Source organism: Anser brachyrhynchus (assembly GCF_964034855.1).
Source record: "Anser brachyrhynchus genome assembly, chromosome: 3".
Lineage (NCBI taxonomy): Eukaryota > Metazoa > Chordata > Aves > Anseriformes > Anatidae > Anser > Anser brachyrhynchus.
Genome location: NC_137696.1, coordinates 51,291,746 through 51,312,994, shown reverse-complemented (window position 1 = coordinate 51,312,994; position 21,249 = coordinate 51,291,746). Strand labels below are relative to the sequence as shown.

The 21,249-nt window shown below is 43.5% G+C and overlaps 2 long non-coding RNA genes across 2 annotated transcripts in view; both read right to left on the bottom strand.

The window, feature by feature from the left end:
* LOC308193611 overlaps window positions 1-21,023 on the bottom strand; it is a 47,450-nt gene extending 26,427 nt beyond the window's left edge. Inside the window, exon 1 of the long non-coding RNA XR_013949811.1 lies at window positions 20,627-21,023. This is a non-coding gene — a long non-coding RNA (uncharacterized lncRNA). The remainder of the gene's footprint in view (window positions 1-20,626) is intronic.
* LOC308193615 lies at window positions 373-1,951 on the bottom strand. Its single transcript, XR_013949815.1, has 2 exons — window positions 1,801-1,951; window positions 373-1,549 (listed from the first exon to the last, which is right to left on the bottom strand). It is a non-coding gene; the product is annotated as an uncharacterized lncRNA (long non-coding RNA).
* Window positions 21,024-21,249: the final 226 nt, after the last annotated feature.

The window sequence follows — 21,249 nt, the reverse complement described above, 5'->3', positions numbered from 1 at the left end:
GAAATGTGGGTATCAGTGAAGGATACCACATAAAAGATTCCTTTATAAACCAGTTCTGACTTAGCTCATTTTCAGAAACATATAGACTCAATAGCATCCTCCAAGGAGGTGTTTACCTTGGGTTCTTTACTGTCATGGAAAAGAGAGCCACTGGGCTGGGACTTCACATCAGCAACACAACTCCTGTTTGTTCTTATCACTGATGGAGTATGCTATTGTCTTTAAAATGACCTGTTTTGATGTTTTGCTGAAGCCAAGGGTCTTTTTTTAAAAAAAAACTACAGTTCTTTGAAAAATCTATATTACAGATATTCATTTGGAACAACCAAAGAAAAGACTAACCATAGATGTTCCATCCCAGGTTTTACTCAATACTGTACTGCTTCTGGAACCGGATGTTTTGGGGGTGTTTTGTCAATTCCGTGTAGATATCCGGCCAGGATGTATGAATTGAATAAAAAACCCTCAACTTGCTGCAGCAAAGTACTTTGGTTAGCTCTTTACCTGAAGTAATAAATTAAAAGCAACCCATTATCTGGGTTGCAATGCAGCTCATTCTTCTTTCGAAAGCCTGACATTTACAGTAGATGAACTCAAATATATAAACATTTCCCACTTTTACTAATACAACTTATCTCCTAATTCACTTCAACCACAAATGATTTTAAATAGCAAATACATCTTTAGAATCACTTTTATTTGTGCTTCTGGAATAGTCATCTAATGCCCTAATATATCTGCAGTAAAGGAACTTGTCCAGAATACAGTTTTAACCAAAAAAAATAATTAAAATGGGAAAAATATTTGCAACCATTCTAGTAAGATTTTTATATAAAAGCTCTTTCTGCAGGAATAAAAGGTTGCACTCAGGAGTTGAAAACCACCTTAAAAATATTTGCAACAGACTGGTCAGAAGAAAATTAAACTTGCCTGACTTTAAAAAGTTATCTGCTACTTGTTTGTGATAGACCCAGACCGCTTCCTTCCACAGCAGGTTTATATGGAGAACTAATTATGAGGTTGGGAAACACCGTGCTACTATTCAACACATTGCTGAAGTTCTATTCTCGTAGGATTTAGATGGAGGAAGGAAAAATAGGGACTACCACATGCATTCACATGGAAATTATCCACGCATATCAGAGGACTAGCACAGTCACTGAAACATCTCTGTAGTAGCACACAGCATGTCAAGAGTGTAGCAGACAAGGTGGAAGAGTTTCTAGCAGAGCTGACTAGGAACTAGAATTCCAGTCCTAGGGAAAATCCCAATACAGATTTTTGTCCCATATTACAACAAAACTGCCATTTCAGATTTTCCTCACATTAACAGTTGTGAGAGCAGTCAGAAGAGAAAAACAAAACATTCTGTTCCTTTTCATTTTCACAATAAGCTCTTGGTCCTTCTGTGTTTCAATGGGAACAGCATTTGGGTGGTTTTGGCCCTCTTTTCTTCAAAAGCCCATGCGCCATCTAGATCCTTCCTCAGAAGCCATAGCAGTCTGTGACTGCAAAAGGAGAACCAGTGAGCCCCATGCAGACGAAGCGCCTAGGAGAAGGAAGGGAGCTCTGATTGCAATAGAAATCAATTAGCATATAAGAGATTAAGTACAAGCCCAGAAGCCTTCGATGAACGCCCAGGCAGAGTCTGCTTGCACTACATCTCTTCTACATACTCATACTGTGTGTGCCCGTGTCTAACTTTTACTGCCAGATTAGCTTGAACAACAGGGTTTTAGAACTGGGTTATGATTATAGCAAAGCGGAGGGAGTGTCAAAAAGTGGAAATATGTCACTTACTGTATTCTTGTCTCAAAACCTTATGGCTTGCTACCACAGAAGGAGGCGAGGGAGCTGGCAGCTAACAAAGTCTTCCATTGTGAAAGGAGTGACAGGTCTAATCGTCATTTCTGCTTCAGAAATTTTTAAAATGCAGTATGTGAAAACATGCTGACCCTTGGGAAATAAGTGAGGCTGTTAAAAATAAATAGGTTCCAGCTTTTCAGGAAGAACAGATTCACTACAGTGACGTAAAAACACCCAGCAGCTTGTCCCAGCCGTTTCCCATGAGACACGGATGATTTAGGAAGAAACAGCAGCTCACACAGCTGCCTGGAAATTTAAATGCTAGGATGTTACTTCTTGAATCTTTTATTTTTAACACATGTCACCTTTGACACAGTGACAGTGTCTGCACAATCCCTCTATATCCTCAGAAAGACCCTTCGAAGATTTAAGAAAAAATAACCTTAGTGGAGCATCCATCCCCATATGTCCTGGAATAAACTACAAGACACTAGCAGCCTTAGGAATATCCTCTTATTGCTGGAAAAAATATTTCATATTATTCATCTGAGGGTTTTTTATTTTCCGCTGAAAGGCATGAGTCCCAAGCATGTTTTGGATGTTGTGCCCGCAGACTTGCCAGCAGAGGCCCACTGCTGCAGTATGACATGCTGGTGCACAGGGATGCAGCACGTCCATGGCCTGAGCCAAAGCAGGCTCCAGGTCAAGAGTGAAGAAGCCAGTGCTGAAACAGAAGTTTCTCTGTGAATGGACTTACTAATTGGCAGCCACATCTACCAGTTACAGCAGATTACATCTGTGATGGTATAGCTGCGGGTTTGATAATGGCAAATAAAGTCTCATTTCAAAGCATACATTTGCATCTTTAACTCAGAGTGGTTCACTAGGGGCCCAGGTGGAGACTGCAGGGGTGAAGTATTAAGTCATTTTAGTTAAGGTGATATTTCTTCCAATAAACATTTTATGATTTTCTCCTGCATTAATTCATCAGGATCTAATTCCTTTACTGTTTCCTTCTTATATTTCCAACTCACTCTTTCCATTCCCCCCAAATCCTGTTAAATCATAACCAATGCTTTCCATAAAACAGAATGCACAAATTACTGTTTGTTTATAAAAGAGCCATAGGAATTACATTGCTGGACTAGATTCTTTACACTTCAGCATGTCTTACCACCCCACTTGCAGTCTTACTGCAAGTGATGTTTACTCCTCTACAAGAAAAAGGAAATTGCTGGTTGGTTTTACTTCTGCTCAGAGAGAACTAAAGACAAACGTTTGTAAGCATTAACAAAATAAAGATCGATAAAAAAAATACGAAGCCATACAAGTATATGTCCAGAAACTGAAGGAAAACCATCTTCCCCAAAGGCTCTCTTTATTGATAGATAAGGAGTCAGATAAATACGTCAGACAAAATCCATAACCTTGCCATCTTGCTATTTGCCCTGAATAGTATACACCCATTTGCTAGACCAGCCATAGAAACCTATTCTACGGACCAAGACCTTTCACAGAAAATAGTCTCTTCAGAGAACTCCTGGTAGCAACACCTAATAAGAATGAGACAACCAGAGAAGCTTGGAGGAATATTCAAGTTGCACAGCTTTGTGGGGAAACTCTGATTTTTACTGAACAGGGGTTACACACTCAGGCAGGTCATTATATGCTCAGTGAATAGGAGAGCGCAATAACCAAACAAAATCCTGTGGTTTCTACCCAAAAGAACTTTGCTTGGCCAATTCGCCACCACCTAAAATCTTGCCTTCTCATACCTCTTCATCAGGAAAGGGAGCCCTTTAAACAAAAATCCAGCCACCTCTATCACAGGAAGATCGATATTGTCTGCAACGATTGCAAAGTCTTGTTGGCCTAAAGAAAACTGCAGGTAGTCCTCAGGAGAAATCAAACACAACAGGAAGGCCATCAGTCTTGCTGTTGGCTTCAATGTGTCCAAGGCTTTTTTTTTTTTTTGCTCACCAAGCAACACCAGAAACCAGAAGCAAGACGTCTCCATAACTGGTCTCGCTCAGAAGCTGCTCTACAAGCAGCACAGCTAGAAAAGTCTGGTTTCCTGCTGGCATGCCGGGAGCATTACTTTTCCAGCATCTTTCCTGGCACCAGCCCAGGCTCCCCCTGCATCCACCCAGCACCCCTTTGGGGGGTGAGAGGCCGTGACAGTCACCCATGGGCTGGCTACCATGCAGGATCCTGGGCTACCCCTGCTCCTCTGCCGGCTCCTCACGCCCCCCAAGCTAGTGGGAGTTTAATGGTCTTTGAAGCTTTCTTTCAATACTGGCGGAAACTGAGCAGTGGAGTTAAAAGTTATGGGAGGGGACTGGGGATGGATAAACAGACAGTGAGCTCACATGTCTTGTTTTCTTAGCAATTCAGGCTAAAAGGAACATTTTATATACACACATATGTAAGGGGGGTGGGGAGGTAACTGGCAAAATCCTCGGTATTGGAAGAAGTTTGGCCCTCTCTCAAGAAGCCAACAGCCTATTTGAAGTTAGCGGGTGTGTTTTTTCCTCTGGTAATGACTTTAACAGCGTTCTTACTTTTACTAGCCACACTGGGCACTAGTCCATCTTACAGACTGAAGCTCTCAGTTCTCCAAGTAACTCTGCAAACCCAATAAGATTACCCCCTGAATTCAACCAGAGATGCCGCATTCCTTCCTGACGTGCCCCTGTTGCTGGGGGGGAGAAGGCCAGCCTGAATCAGAACAACCTCCCCAGCAAAGACAGCAAAATCACTCACAATTTGAAAGTGCCCCTTGTTTTGCCCTGCTTCAGGTGGAGGCGTTCCAAATCCACCGCGATGGCCATTAATTGGAGCAATCCTACTCTAAGGGGCTTCGCTGGTGCTAGATGCCAAAGGAAAAATGTTTTCCAGGCCTTCAGCACAGCTGGAGCATTCAGCTTTGGGAAGTCTGGCTTTGATTCACAAAAGGGCATAAATGTCACAACACTCACTACTGGGGCCCCTGGCCTTTTTGATAAATTATTGGCTCATCAAATCTCTAATGCAGACGTAGGAGGCAAATAAGTGGGTCTGGGATCTGTTGCTAAATTGGAATTGAAAAAATACTTGGAGGATGAATAATACACCATTCCTTTTCTTAATTTTGAAAAGTTTACTTTTCCTGATTACTTTAGATTAAATGTATTCCCAAAACAAATAAATCCTAAACTTAAAATAGAAAAATCAGTCCTTTCAGGAATTTTCTTATTATTTTTTTTTTGTAGACAATAGAAGCTGTTCATGACATTCAACATGACTTCATGACTAATTCTGACTAGGCCAATCTGCAAGAACATGAAAAAATTCCCTTCTGTCATAACAAAAGGATGTTACTGGGGCCAGATCTCCTTAACTTATGAGTACTTGCTCATCCCAAATGGTTACTTCTTCTGAAATTACTGGTATTAGGGCTGACTGGATGCCAAAACTCTATAGTTTGTTATCCACTTTATCACACAAGCAAGAATTCACAGCTCACCATCTGTTACAACAATTTAACCCCCCTCCCTCCCCAAATTAAACGAAGATGCAGAGGTAACCCAACTTTATCTGCTCTGGGCCAGCAACTGTGATGAGCTCCACTCCTTGCTGTGTCACTTATGCAGCACATGATCTTCATGCAGCTTTCATGCCCAGCTGCCCTGTTTATAAAAGTGGATGTCTATTTCATAACACTCAACATCACTCAGAACAGTGCTAGGTAAAAGACTGTCAAAATTCTTCTTCTATCCTCAGCTTATCATTCAGCCTTAAACTTGCCACTAAGTGGGAAATAGCCCTTAGAAGTTTGTCATCTTCTGTTTAAATTTCATAGATGATCAGCTTAACCATCTACTTGAACAAAAATTTTGAGTCCTCATTAAAGAAAGTACACATGCAGTGGTTACATAAAACACTTTTCATTTTAGCTTTCCCATCTCTAGGCAAATTTGAGACTTCCAAGTTGCCTGCCATATTTTACATAAAGGGCACTCAAGAAATGCAAGATCTGCTCTATTGTGTTGCAATTGCACTGTTATCCAGCTCAGATTTCTTTCTGTATTATGTTGTCAGTGAATCTGCCTCGGGAAGAAAGCACCTGCTGTTTCTGTACTAAGTTCTTGTATTTACAAACAGGGACTGAAGCCAAGCTCTGATGCTCAAGTCCTTATAAGCACTTACACACCTGGGTGAAAAGCAATGTTTGGATTTGGGGTACTAGGAGCTTTTATGTTTGTGCAGAAAAAACACAATCAAAAAGATCATAATGGAATATTCTTCATGTAAATCCCTATTTTCCTTTGAATCTGCTAGAAGAATCAAGTCTCCTTTCAGAAAAAAATATTACACAAAATCATGGTGTCCATTTGGAATGTAAAATGAAAAGTTACTTTTACAATTAAAGAACAAAGAGACCAGAGTCGTTCCCCTACATCAGACCCATTCGCTTCAGAAAGGAAGAAAGAAAGAATTCAATAAGCACTTATGAAATAACTTCTTAACTGAGTGATTTCTTTTTGACTCCACTTAGCTTTTGGCTCACATCCTGCAGCATGAATGTTTACATCACATACAAATAACCCTCACAGCTTTCAAATGCTTATCATTTTAAAGCCCAATAAATGAAAGATATACGTATATTTAAGTTCCTGTTAAAGTTAGGGATGAATGATTAATCTGTGGTACAGGAAGCAAGCCTGTTAAATCTCATTTCAACATGCAAAAATTAATGTATTTAGTTCTGTGGCTCTGCGTGCAGTGAGTAACTAAGATGATGGTCATCAGGTGAACAGACATGGTAAAGTGGACTCCACCAGGATACCACAAACCAAACAACACGATTTTCCAGTCAATGCCAGTGTGCATTGACTGTAAAAAGAGTGAAAAGCAACAATATAGGATAAAATCCACACTCTACAGTGTTTTTATAAGTTATATCCTCACATAAGCATACAGCTCTTCTGATATCAGTCAATGAACGGCAGATCTGACTGTACCACTTACACGACAAGTTCAGTTTTATGCAATTTTGTAGTCGTTCGCCTTTTAAATTTCTGACAGTTTCTTGCCTTCCAAGAGATAGCTGCCCTCTTTCTCTCACCTAAAATCCCAGCCAGATCTGATATCTATATGCTTTTATTGCTGCAGTGCTGAACTTACAAGTCAGCCCTGAAGTGCAGCAAGGGTTGGTATTAGAGACCACCTTGAATTAGGCTCTTTTCATGAATATAAATGGAGAAGCCTTAAGCTGTGCCTAGAAAAGGCATGCTTTCAGTAGACACAACTTTATTAATCTTCCTTGAAGAATGTCAGCTATTACAAAAACATCTAAGAATGATTCTTAGGCATTTTTTGTTGTTGTTACAAATAAAAAGGGATGTGAGGTACAGAAATACTGAATTCAGCCTACCCACCTGACAAAAGGATTATCATTGTACTGTCATTAACTGACTTATCACTGATTACTACAGTTGGGAAAGCAGGGAAGGGTAACCCCCCCTCCTACATCACCCAGTAGGTTCAAGTTCTCCCTGAAAACACACAGAACTGATGACTTGATTGCAATCCTGCCCGGAAGCCTCAGTCCTGAATCAGGCAAACATCAGATAGGTGTCCTTCTGACACAGCGCTGAAGGCTGATAGCAGTTTACAAACACTGAGTATGCTTACTCCACAAAATCTGTACTCTAGTGTTAATAATCTGTATAAAATATACATACAGCTCCTATTGTTATGACCGATATGATGTTTGCTTTGGCTTGGCTATCAGCTGATCTTATGACTTTTACTCCAAGATGCAGAACTAGTCCAGAGTGCAGATCCAGCCTGGACAGTTCCCCAGCTCATGAATGAGGGATGCTGCTGGAAAGTGGAAGGCAGACTGAAAATAGCTGAACACAGAGCTATAACCTCCTAGGGAGAAGGTGCAGATAGCTGCCAAGCCACTGCACAAGAGATGAGCATCGGTTCCTTCTCCACCCTTTTGCATCAGAGTAGCACAGACAGCATGCTGCATGTTTGGTGTGTGCAAGCAGCAGTGCTCCGAGCATATTGAGGGGATCCAGCCCCTCCTGAGCTTTCAGTCACAAACACAACCTCACCTCTAGGTCCTAAAGGCACCCAGGTTGTCACAAGCTTCCCAGGGACCCAGCTTCCCAGGCTGGGCTACCTGTGTGCATGCTTGCACATCCAGCTTTGCATGCGAGGAACTCTGGGGACAAATAAGAAGGAACTAGCTTAGTTTTACACATCTTTATTTAGGCAGCCACTGAGTGCAGACTGTAGCTTGCTGTCTTTGATCTAGACACCTACATAGTATGGGAATCCTGCTTTAGGTGTCAAAGCAAGCATTCAGGATCTCACTCCAAGAACTTTGAATTAATGGGTCTTTTTCATTCCTGTAAACTCATTTTTATAGAGGCTATCACCAGAAAGGGAGCCTTTAAATCAAGGATATGCTTCTGTTAACCTGAATATCCAAAACCTCAAGTCTCCAAAGATGGAGACTCCACAACCTCTCTGAACAACCTGTTCCACTGCTCGAGCACCTTCACCATAAAAGTAGTGCGATATTTTGGTTATTTGTTTTCAATTATGTTTAAATAGGATTTCTTGTATCTCAGTTTGTGCCCACTGCATCCTGATTTCTGGATTTTTTCAGTTCAGGAAATTCAGCAAGTGAAAGCTTGCATCTCTAACAAAAATCCTTACCTATTCTTCCTATGGGTCTTAGCACCAGAGGAATGGCTATCAGAAGGGCACTGGAAGCTAAGCATAACAACACTACAGAAAATATTATCAATTCAGAAACATGTCCTCCCTCCCAGGGCACATCTGCAGAACTGTCACCACCTGCACACAACTGCTAATTCCAGCTCCACCCCAAGAGGCTCTTCACATTTCTGAGTGCCAGCTCTCTACATGTCAACAGATAAACCACCCTTCCTTCGGCCCCTCCATAGCATAGTAGGTGTATGGAAGTGCTGCCTCCTGAACAGGACAAAGCACTTTACTCTGTGACAGTATGTCAGCACTTGAGCTTCCTAAATTCCCACAGTTTGGAAATTCCACATGTAAATGGGTACCAAAATTGTGAGCCCAGAATACGCATAATATTGGTGCTACTTGCATTTTCTTTAATGCTGTAAGCCCTTCTACGTTGGAGTAACAACGTGCATAGGGGAGAATTCAGCAAGAGGGAGAGCTTGGACATCATTTTAGAACTGAGAATACAACAGCAGAGCAGTTTTTCCATCAACAAAAAAAATATCCTTCTTGCTTGTGGAACTTCTATCAGATTTCCTTTGGCATGGCAGTTATAGTCCCTGAAGCGTATTCCAACATTTTTGTCATCTGATCAGTCCTGCACAATTTACTTGATAGCAGCTGTGTGCACTTTCTTCATACTTCCCCCCAGTGCATTAATAGTTCTGTTCTTTTTGAGAGCTTTCCAGGGGGTGTGAAAAATGTCTTTTGTTTCTTCCTTTTCTTACACTCCTCCCACACTCTAACATGGTGAGCTTTGCTTCTGCCTAATGGAAACCATCCAAGATACACCTTTAAAAGACAATAAGAGATTCTGTAACTGTTGAAAATTAGGAAAAGGGATATTTGCTTCTGCTATGAGAGACCAGAGCTGAGTTTCTACTCTGCCACAAATATACCATTTAACCTCACCTGATCCTTGCCTATTTCCTGGAGAAGTATTTTAAGTATACCTGAAGATTTATTGGGATGAAGCACCTTTATATCACAAGCATTTTCCTAGTATAACTTAGCACAGTTTTGAGAATTAATTTCCAAATTCTACAAAAAGATAATAGAAAATAGCAATAAAATTTCTCTCAGCAAAACAGACTTGAAATGGCAGCTGACATGTTGATTTTAGTGATGTTCATACTGGGACAAATCAGAAAAGAACAGCAGTGGAAACGAGCACATCACCTGTAGAGTTATGCTCAGTAAGAGTCTTTCTCACAGAGGTTACACAGCTGGCGACTGAGATAAAGCAGAAAGAATATTGCAAGCAGCGTGCATCTTGCATGGAAGAGTCAACAGATTGTAATGTGGGCTATTCCTGCAATTGTTGTACGTGATGAGTTCTCCAAATCACACTACAGCTTATTAACCAGAGAGGAAGGAGAACAATGGGAAAATTGTTAATTTGTGACCCAAATTCCATACACTTTTTAAACCACCTTCCCCTCAAACGGAGTATCTGAAAGCAATATCCTGGCATGAGTTTAATCAAATTTAAAGTAACACAGGCTAATCTTCTGAGGCCTGTTATGTCTGTGAAAAGTTATTTCTTTCCTTAAGGCCTGCTTCCCTTCTGGAAGTCTGTAAGTCATGAAATGAGCAAGCAGCAGTGTCTGGGGCAGTAAACACAGCATTGTCCCCCCATCCCACCCCCGCCCAAGGTCTGCTTACTGCCTCCCCAGAGGATACCCCACCAAATTCCACTGATAAAACAGCTCTTATTTTCCTCAGGTATAAAGGGCAATGAACAAGAGAATGGTTGATATTGGTGGTAACTATCACAACAAACAGACATTATAAGGCTTTGGCAATCATTTTCAAGTACTGGAACCAAAAGTTGAGCGCTTTCTATGGTTTGAGGAGTTCAATCTGCAGCACCATTTTCTCTCTTGCTTTTTTAAAATACATTTTCCTTAGCATATGGATCCCGTGCTGATCCACATCTGGATTTCTGGTTAACTGGAATTTCTGGAGAGTTCCTAAAAGCCCTCTTGTGCTTCCCCTTCCCCCCTAGTTCTCCTTACCCACAGAGCAGGATCTGTTTTCTTTCTTTATGCTCTTTTCTGTTTTAAAACAGCCAGTATCACCAGCAGAACCTGTCTTGGGTTTGTTTCCATGCTTTCCCTTCCAGGAAAGAAGGCTTGCTTCCATTAAACCTTGCTGGCACTGGAGCAGCCAGGTATCCCAGTGGGTACTTGCTGCATTTGCGTGACATCCCTCCATGCGCCAAGGCTCAGCAAGGCACAACAGCCAATTGCCAAATGCACCTGTCTTGCTGTTTTCAAATTTAAGAAGCAATTCCTACACCTTCGGTCAAAGACTGCATCCAAGTACTATCAAATCTGCCCCTTCATTCTTAGTGTAGTCATCAAAAAAATGCAACTCAAAACTTAAAGAGGAATGGAGATGCACATGGAAGACATTGCTTTTGTCTTCTTCCATACGTCTGCTTGGAGGGCTCATCATTCTTCACATTAATCCAAGTGTAAAGAATGTCAAGGGTGGCATAGGTTTGCCACAACACTGCGGACAACTAAAAAAAAAATAAAACCTTCCACAACCTGGACCCATCGTAGCTACAGACTCAGAGCTCCTCACTGCTTCCAGTGAGAGATCCCACACAGAAAAGATGACCAAGGTCAGTCCCTTGTGGAACAGGGAAGGTCACGCACAATCCCTTTGCTCTAGCTACCATCAGTGCAGTGGAACTTTCTGCACACATGGTTCTCCCTCCCATGAATCTTCCTTTTTTCTTTCAGCTCCAGTTTCTGGGCTTTCTGTCCTGTTATTTCCCCCTAGGCATGATGCTGTTTGAGCTTCTCCTTCCCTCTCCTGTTCCCTTGCAACCTGCTGAGAGCATTGCAAGAAGAATTATAGCCAATTCATTTGCCTGCCTGCCAATTAGAAGTATACTGTGTCAGAGGCAAGTGAGTAAATACCAACAAACAATATGACAACTATTGACCCTCAGACAGTTTTCAGTGCTTTCCACTTTATTAAAATGAGGTATTAATAGAACAGATATGTTTCACGAGACATGGCACTGTAGTACTTTGAATCACAGAGCTGATTTTTATAGCCAGAAAAACAGATTCTTTAACATGCTTCTTTATGCCAGATACTGTTAAATCATGAAGTTTTCTGAGGGCATTTTTTTCTAGTGTTTTTAGTAATAATCACACTTGTGAGTAGATAGCCTCTTAACTCACTCTAATATTTGATTATGAATACCTGGGACAGGAACCAGTTCATACTGTTTCCATATCATATAGCATCACAAAGCCTCCAGGCCTAGACTTAAGTACCGGGCCCTTCTGTAAAACACAATAGTTTAGCAGACACTATGTCTTAGCAGATCTTAACAGATGCCTTAGATGTAAATAGAAGGAGCAAGTCTCTCTTCTGAAGAGTTAGTGATAGAAGACCCCCGGCCCCATATAGTGCACAGTGCCAAAGAAATTCTGCTTGCCCAGAAACATTTTTATTTGAAGGAGGCTCAATATCGGCACAGAACACAACTGCACACTTCTCAGTGAGGTGCTGGAGCACAAACAGACTACAACTTGGAAAATGCAAGCAATCAGACATATGGTCTCATGAAAAGATATCTATCTCATGTCACGCATTGTTGGATATTTTTAATGCAAGGCAACAATTTGACATAATTCAAACTCAAGCAAGTTAAATCTGTTCAGCAAGCTCACATTTAATATGTAATATGAGTTGGTAGTTGTAGAAGCATGAATGCCGTGATTTGCTCTTGCAAAGAAGTGACCTTATGCTTCATCCATTTATTTTTTAAAAACATTGCAACAATTATTTCCAGCTTACACACATTTGAAAGTCCACCCCCAAAATATGGATAGCTGAATTCCTGGAGAAAATCCAGCCACAGCTCTAAGCTATGCAACCGAGCATGAAGTGAGAAAGGTATCAACACCCCAAAGCACAAGCACTAACTCATGCTCAAACCAGGGCCATGTAACAGAGCAGTCTCTTCACAGCAGTAAAAGCAGTCAAGTTCTAATATGTGCCAGCATGAGTAAATAGCAAGCGCAAAGCCTAATGTGAACAAGGCGCTGTACTAAAGGATGCTTTGTGAGCTTGCAACAAATGAAAGACTGCTCTTTTCTTCCAAAATTAAACTATAGCAAGTAATTTAAACTATAGCAAGTAATGGAGTCAGGACATCTTGCTGCTCCCTGGCTACTGCTTTTAGATAAAAGAAAAGACTTTCTTTTACTACCCCCATGCTTTATGGGAAGCGCATACAGAATGCACATTAAAGAATGTTCCTATTAAAAGAGGATGCTAATACTGGCTCACTACCAGAAGATCAAGGTTTCCCTTTAGAAATGTTGTACTTGTCCCTCTAGACCTCTCCCCAGACCTTTCCTAAAAAGCTCATCTTGTGCTGTGGGACGCAGAAAACCATGCAGTATTTCCATGCCAGCTATTCAGGAATTTTACCAAGAGCTTTCTCCCTTGCATAAACACTGCTGGAGTCACACCTTCAAGCAGCCACTTCAAAGCAGCACATCCTGTAGCCCCCAGAAGTGCAGCTCATCGATACCCAGCCGTTAAGTGATCCACTGCTTTATGCCCCAGCCCAGCCATCCTTTCCAGTGAAACCCTTGTGTAAGCAGTAATTCTCTAAGCAAGGCACAGACAATCATTATTTCCCCACAATTAAAAGAAAAGCATGTGGTTAACAGACCCCACTAATAAAGCAGACGAACGGCTGTACTCAGTGCTACCAAGCAGATTTAACTTACATGTGTGAAAAAACTTCCCAGCCATAATTCTCCCTGGAATAGCGATACATGTTGCAAAACTTCCATTGCTTCCCTGTGTAGGTGCTAAACAGATTAAAGCAAGTCACACACTAGGTAAAGCGTGACTGCCTCACTGTGGATTAAAGCAAAGCCTGCTTGCATTAGGTTGCTATTGCCACTGAAATACTGGAGCTTTTTCTTTTGCCCCTCTAAGAGATTGATGTTTTGTTCAGATGAGCACTCCAAAGTATTTCTGGACATAAAATACATATATTTTTTATAAAATATAAAATATTTGTATTGGCTGACAAATAGCTTGCAATAAATGAAGCTGAATTATCAGTTGATCTTGGCTGAAATCAGAACCACGCATCTGAAGTGTGTCTTGAAGCTTGCATTTCTGATATATGTGGTTTTATTCAGAGACTTTTTTTAATCAATACATTTGCAAAAGCTGTATTTCAACTGTGATCGACTACTCTCCATTACATAACCACATACTTTGAGATATTTTTAATACCAATACTTTATTGCTATACCCAAGTTCACATTTCCTTCCTTTGAATTATCTTATGAACTTCTCTTCCTTGGAAGCACAGTCTGGCTAAGCTCCAGCTCTGAACTTCCTGGAGGATTTGCTTAAACAAGTAATAGCTTGCATCTGATCGGATGGATAGCAACAAACCAGATTGTTTTCACAAGAGAATAACATTCTAGCCCTCAGAGTGCAACCTTTGCACAACTTGTGACCCACTACATATCTCATGTAAGTCTTTTGAGCCTAGTTCAACAGCAACAAAAAATTTTGAGTTGCTATTGCATGGACTTATTTCCAGATCTTTTACTGAAATTTCTGTAGCATCCCAGGCTGTATACAGTAAAAAAAAAAAGACTGCTTTGACAAAGCAAGGACATCTTGTACAGGGGACACCGGTACCTTGTGGCATACTGAACACTTTGTTTTATGTTGAACCTTGGCATTGTAGCTGGGTCTTGTTTAGTTATTTTAGTCATGATTTCATACACGATTTCAAAAGAATCAGAGTAAGCTGAATTTTGCAGAGTACGGTACTATTAAACACATCCTTGGCAATCCATGCATATGACTTCTATACGGACACAATCTGGTTACCAGATGCAATATTTACCTAGCTAGATCAGCAGCTCTAGCTGCTGGTTGTCACACTACTGTATCTAGTTACTGATAAATTACCTCTACTGATACATATATAGGCTATGCTGCTCAATCAAGAGAGGTTTTCATCAATTTTTATATGCTACCTGTATTAATGGAACTGCCTGAGGAATATATCATTTCTTCTGCTACTACTCATTTTGTAGCAGATCTTTTGGTCACGGGTCCCAATGTTAAACATCCATTTTTGTGCTCTTTCATTTGGTGAACTGTTTTTGTGAGCCTGCATTTTCCCTTGATTTTGGAATGTGAAAGTTCCCTGCAGAAGGGAGAATCCAAAACAAGACTGCTCTGCTGCAGAAGTCATCCATAAAGTATTTTATTTTGAGTACTTCTGTTTAAAATTTAGAAGCCATGCCCAAGCCAGGAGCCTTGGAAGGGTGCTTGGCCATGCTGGGGTCAGGAGCTGTGGCCTTCCCAGTGCAGGAGCACCTTCCTCCCCACCTAGCCACCTGAAAACACCAGGCGTAGCCCCCTCCAGGGCTTTTCCTGTTCTTCATCACCACACCTCCATTTCTTCAAAATATCATTCCCCAAGCAAGCAAACAAGAGCTGTTTTATCAGTGAATTCCTGCCCAGTCCCATTATTGACTCGAGTTTCCATTCCCTTGACCTGGCGTCATGAGCAGCTATTTAGCTAGAGTTTAAAAAACATCAATGACTTTCAAGTTCACTTGTTGTGCAACTTCCAACTGCTCATTAAAAGGTTTTGCTTCCCCAAGAAAGCATATAAACAATAAAGAAACAAGTTGGATGGATGTATAATGCTTTTTCAACCCCATAATAAGGCACTCAAGGCTTAGAGAAAGGTCAAGGACAGAAGCTCTGGAGTGATGCAGAGATCAGGGCAGAGCAGCATTAGGGATATCTTCAGCTTAAGCACTCATGGAATATTTGTCCAGAAGCAATTTCTCTTCCTCAGGCTTTTCCAGTGTCTGATTATTCTTATTAACATTATGGAAAGATTCAAGAAGTAGCTTGCCTTGTCCTTACCCAGGACAAGCCTGCATTTTAACAGCCCCTGTGCAAAGTGATGGGATAAATAATCTCGGTTGCAGTAGCCCCTGAAACTCACAGGCAGGCTGGTGATTAGCATTCCTCTCAAGCCATGAGAAAATTACAGCTTTATTTTGAAATTAAGGTGACTTCTTTGCAGAGAACAGATGGGGGTAGGTAACCTCTTCTCAGCAACGTTCATGAAAGGAAAAACATAAATCCAAGTCTTAGCCCTGACCTTCGATTTTGCTCTTATTTACTTCAACCTCACTGAAGTCAGTACCCTTTTGCAAACAGGTAACATCCAGGTAGCATGCCTCACATCGTGGCTGCTTCCTCACCTTGGGGACAGCACCTTTGGTCTTCATGTTCACATGCCACTGAAACTGAGCAACAGGTCCAAAACCCTTAGGACAATGCTGATCAACAGGCTGACAGGCAGCCAGTAAAGCCCCACCACTGCTATTTCCTTAGGAAACAAGAGGGAACGTTTGGTAAGAGTTGTGCCGAGTGGCCAGAACCTCAAGGTTTGATGTGGGAAGAGGAGGAGGGAGAAGTGTGCTTGAGGATCCCTTTTTGTCCTTTGATCTTGGTGGTTCACATACACATTTGTTGCAGTAACTCTTCCTAGTTCTGAAAATTCACTTTTTAATTTTACACCTTTCCAGTCCTACGAGTAGCAATAAATTCATAACCAGCACTGCCAACAGAAAGACAAAGTTTTGGAAGGCCAAGGTGCTCTGTCCGTGAACAAACATATGCCTTTCCCACATATGCAAAGCATCTGGGGCTGAAACAGCTCCTGGAGGAAGCTCAGGGAGGAAACTCGAAACTTACAAGTTGAAGCCACAGAAAGAGAAGCTATTCTTCACAGCAGAAGGATACGGACACCTTTTCCTGCTCTTAAAAAAAAAAAAAGGCAAATGCATAGGACAAGAACAATACATAATCACTGAATTTCAAATAAATCTCACTCCAGAGACATTTTGACCTGATGTGCCTTGCTCTGTCCTGTGCCTTGCTCTTCCCCCAGCCCTCAAGGCAGAGCCTGCTCTGGGAATTATAACAGAAGGATTTCCAAAGAAATTTGGTTGCTGTTTGAATTTCTAGCCTGGTTTTCCAGGGAAAAGGGGTTCAGTTGTCCATCTCCACACCTCTGCCCCCCTGAGAGCGCAGCACATGCGGCCAGCACAGAGCAGCAGCACGGAGAGGATGCAGATGTGAACCAGAGGCACTTAAAAACGGGGGGGAAAAAAGGAACAGAAACCCACGGGCAGTGGGGTTTCACTGCTCAGGCTGCTTTGGGCAGCCCCTGATGCCACGGAAGGAGCCGAGAAGCGGCTGCCGGCGCGCCCTGGCGGCGGAGCGGGGCCGGGGCCGGGGCCGTGCACCCACCGGGCTCTGCCTGCACAGGGCACACCGGGGCCGTGCCCCCCGCAAGAGCGGCTCTCTTCCCTCCGGACAGCAGTGACAGAAACCGCGGAATTGAAATTAAATCGCGATCTTAAAGTCACGGCTTTCCAAAAGATTCGCATCCCTGCCGAAATGTGCCTTTGGAAACCTGAACAGGTGTCAGAAGCGGCAGCAGCTTTTAAACTAACCACGTACTCACCCAGCACAAAGCTACGGGAGTTATTAGACACGCATTTCAAAAGTGTCTCGTGTATTTGCTTACTTTTTAAAAAAATAAATGCTTAGACTAGAAATATGCTTAATGAAAAATGCTTAAACTCAGAAAAACAGCTTTTACACTAAGTGATTTGCTTCCTGTTGCATTTCTCTGCTTCCAAAATAGAGATAGAAGCTGCGTAAGCATGCAGTAAATAATGAAGGCATTCCTGAGTCTCCAGTGGTCAAGCCCAGTATGAACACTATTTGCTAGCAGCAAGTGTCAGTTCCCCCATCCCCAAATTCAATGACATCAGGAGTAACACTATTGCAAGGGCCAGAAGAAGCTTAAAACAAATTGAGGGACAGGTAACGAGTTAGAAAACTTCATAGCAACACAGAATTTAGAGCAGAGAACAGCTGCAACAACTCTTCCCTACCCACTAACCACACTTCCCATGTCTCATCACTCGGTGAGATGGTGCAGCTGTGCCTTCTGGAAGAGCAAGCATCTCATCTCCCAGACAGCAACAAAACCTGTGGGAGCAGTGCCAAGAGCCCACCTGGCTGAGGAGCACTCCCTTCTCCTCCATCCATCACGCTGCTCACTCCTCTAAATCTGAGATGCTTCTTTACAAGATGTGAAAGCTTCCTGGCTAGCACCCAGGAGCCCAGAGGGAAAGCCCTTGTTCCTGGCAGGGTCAAACCCAAGCAACCCAGCCCCAAGGAGCACTTCAGCCTCCTTGCATGGCTTTTTGAGTCCAGGCAGGCTGAGACCCACAGAGAAAGGACAGGTTTCAAGTACAGTTCTTTTGAAGGAAGTCACCTAAAGCAGAAACATTCACGGTTTATTACTGGGCTTTAGGATCCATAAGGATGGCACCAAATCCTGACTGGTGCAAGAGTGGCTACGCTTTGCTGTATGCAAAATCCTACCCAGCTAAACACTATCCTCTGTCCTTGGCTAAGCTCTACTCTTTAAAACTCCAGTCAAAAGAAATTTAAAATGACAAGAGAAATGGCATGAAGCAAACTTAGATGGGACAGGGTTCTCTGTAGGGCAAGCCTGGAGGTGCTGCCACGGGGGTTGTACAAGCAGCAGCCACGGGAAGGAGCTGCAGCACTTGTATTGGTATGGCAGCAGAGGCAGCCAACAGAGCACCCACAGTGCAGGCAGAACCGAAGTTACCGTTCTTGCAGCTTTTGTGTAAGCCCTCAAAGCAAGTTTTTTTCCGCCTGTAATAAGTTACTAGAAAATTTACAGAGAGTTCAGATGCTAAAACGCAACATATCAACGGGGGGAGGGGGGGAAGGCAGCAAGCGACAGCCAAACCCGAGGGGCAGCCTCCGAAGCTGTTCCCTCTTCCCAGCGCCGGGTTTGTCCCGGGGGGAGCAGCCCCGCGGCGCCCGGCAGAGGGAGCCGCACACCGCCGGTCCCCGAGCCCCGGGGACTCGTCCCTGTCCCCCGTCCCCCCAAAAAAGGGAGGCAGTCCAAAGACGGGGCTACGCGCAGCAGGAGGGTTTCCATCCCGAGTTACTCCACCTAGAGCACAAGTGCAAAGCTGCAGGTGGACGTAGCACAGCCAGCGCTCCCAGCCACACAGGTCAGAGTTGGGATAAAACCGGGGATCAAGGAACAAGCCCTTGATATGAAATCAGTCAAAGTGACAGGCAGTACTGCAGCCTTCCCGAGTGAGCACATCATTGGCCAAGACTCACTCAATGCGAATTCCCACAAGAAAAAAAAGGAAAGCTGGAAGCATGGTGGGAAAGTGTTTGGATCTCTGCCTTAACCAAGGTTGAAGCTTGCAGTGAAGAGCGGATGAAGTTTGCCTTAGTTACCTAACAGCAGAAACTCAGCAAAAAATAATAAAGAAAAAAGACTTCCTTAATCTGGCAAATTACCAGTCTGAGAGAAGGCTGTCATCTGCGCTCTTGCAAGAAGAGGCATACCACGAATAATTTAGCTGTGTTTGCTGTCACCGGTCAGTTTAAAAATACCGACCCAGCCTCCCAACAGGCAGTTTTCCAATTGCTACCATTTTTTGGCAGCCAGCATGTTTGCAGAATCCCTGCTGGCATTCCCTCTCAGCGACCACCCTGGGGTTTCCAGAAGCTTCTGCTTTGAGATGAGCACCATTCCTCACCTAGGCAGAAATATGTGCCAAGTCAAAAGGCAGAGGAGAGGTGGCTGCACATCCAGCTGCCCAAGCCCATCTCTCCATAGCCTAGAGCAGGAGGTGGCACTTGCCTTGCACTCAAATTAGGGTCCATAGGGTCCAGCTGCTGGGTGGCGTTAGTCTGCTAGGAACTAACCCTAGCCAGGGCAGTCCCTCTGGCTCTCGTTAATTTTGCATTAGCATCTGTGCCACAAAACCCCAGTGACACTGCTCCAGTGCTGTTTCCGTGCCACGTGAGGAGACCGCAGTTGTTACAAAGCTACTCAGAAATAAAAAAGTTCTCTTTAAATGAGAGATGCCAAGAAGGTACAGGGCTCATTTTCTTATGTTTCCCAGCTGGGTGCTCCCCTTCCACCTACACATCTCACCTCAGGCCTGGATTTCCCCCTTGCCCTACACAGATCTCCATGCTCCAGCTCCACCAGCATCCCAGTCACAGCACCACAGAAAGGTGACACGTTCCCACTGCCAAAGGGGCAAGAAACGAGTCCAGCCCATGCCTATCTTGCATTGTTTTGTGCAAGTTCGTTTGTGCCCAGACCAAAGGGAGAAGAAGAAGCCAGAAGTTTCCACTCACCCAATGGAAAGACTTCGTTTCATCTTGTAGAGACACAGTGGCTACAGGAAATGCAAAATCCTGCTGCTGGGGCGAATGGAAATTTCTGTCTCTTCCCTCCCACCCACCAGAGTCAATTTATATTTGGACAAAGAAGCAGCAGATGATGGAAATTCATACGAACCATCCGCATATTAGTAAGAGAGGGGCTATCCTGGGTTACGGGTATTACAATCGTCTCACACAGGCCACAGGCCTTGGGCATAGGTTCAGGCAGAGAATGCAGTAGAGGAAGCGTGTTGGTATAACTCTGCTTCTCACATATCAAAACAGAAGTTTTCATGTGGGAAGTCCTCCAAGTGTTTGAAGTTTCACAATTACTATCATTAATAGTGCATTGAGATGAAGGACGGCAAAGCACATCACAAATGAAGTGTCACATACTCAATACAGTGCCTACAACCCAACTCTTCAAGTCAAACCTCTGCAAAAAGAGGCCAGTGGTTTTGCAGGAGAGCTGGTAGCTTCTAAATTAACACAAAAGCCAACAAGTTGAGCCCAAACTAAGGTAACTTACAGGCCTATTGCAGCTTCTCTTGGAGGAACCTCCTCCCAGGCAGCACCCAGCTTTCTGACGCCAGGACAAGCACACACAGAGCCTACAGCTCCCCACCGCTGCCTCACCTCTGGGGGTGCCCCTTCCATCCCCAGCACCTCCCCAGCCCAGCATTTACTCCCCACCTACCTGCAAGCTCCAGGCTGCCTGCTCCTGAGACAAGGGGCAAACTCCTGCCTACCCCTCATACCCAGCTGTATCTGGGCTTCCCTCTCTCCACCAGCGAATCAGCCTCCCCTGCCATCAGGGCTCTGCCTCCACACCTGTGCCAGCCCTGGCAGCCCCACCTCCTTCTCCCCCTTCCCCAGGAGGACATTGCTCCTGCCCTGGGGCTGTGCCACCCGTGTGTTGGCCCTGCAGCCCCAGCACCGGGGCCCTGCAGACCATCATGGGCCAACGGGCCAACCGTTCCCTGCACTGGGATCCTGGATGACGAGTATGAACAAGTGGGCAGGTCTTGGTTAGGAGCTGATGAACGTTCTGATCGCCTTTCTGGATGCCCCATTAGACTCCTTCAGGCTCTTCCCCCCCCCCCTCCCTTTTTTTTTCCTTTTTTTTTTCAGGTTACCTGTATAAACTGCCTAGCTCTCCCCATACTCACCTACACACCTTGTGTCATGATTAACCCTCCAAGGAGAAGTCACTTAACATTATTCAGGGAGCTCAAGAGCCGCTCTGGAGCTAGAGGAAAGGGGAACCAGACAACCTTCATCTTGCTCTAGTGTCTGCAGAAAAGCCCACAGACCCTAATC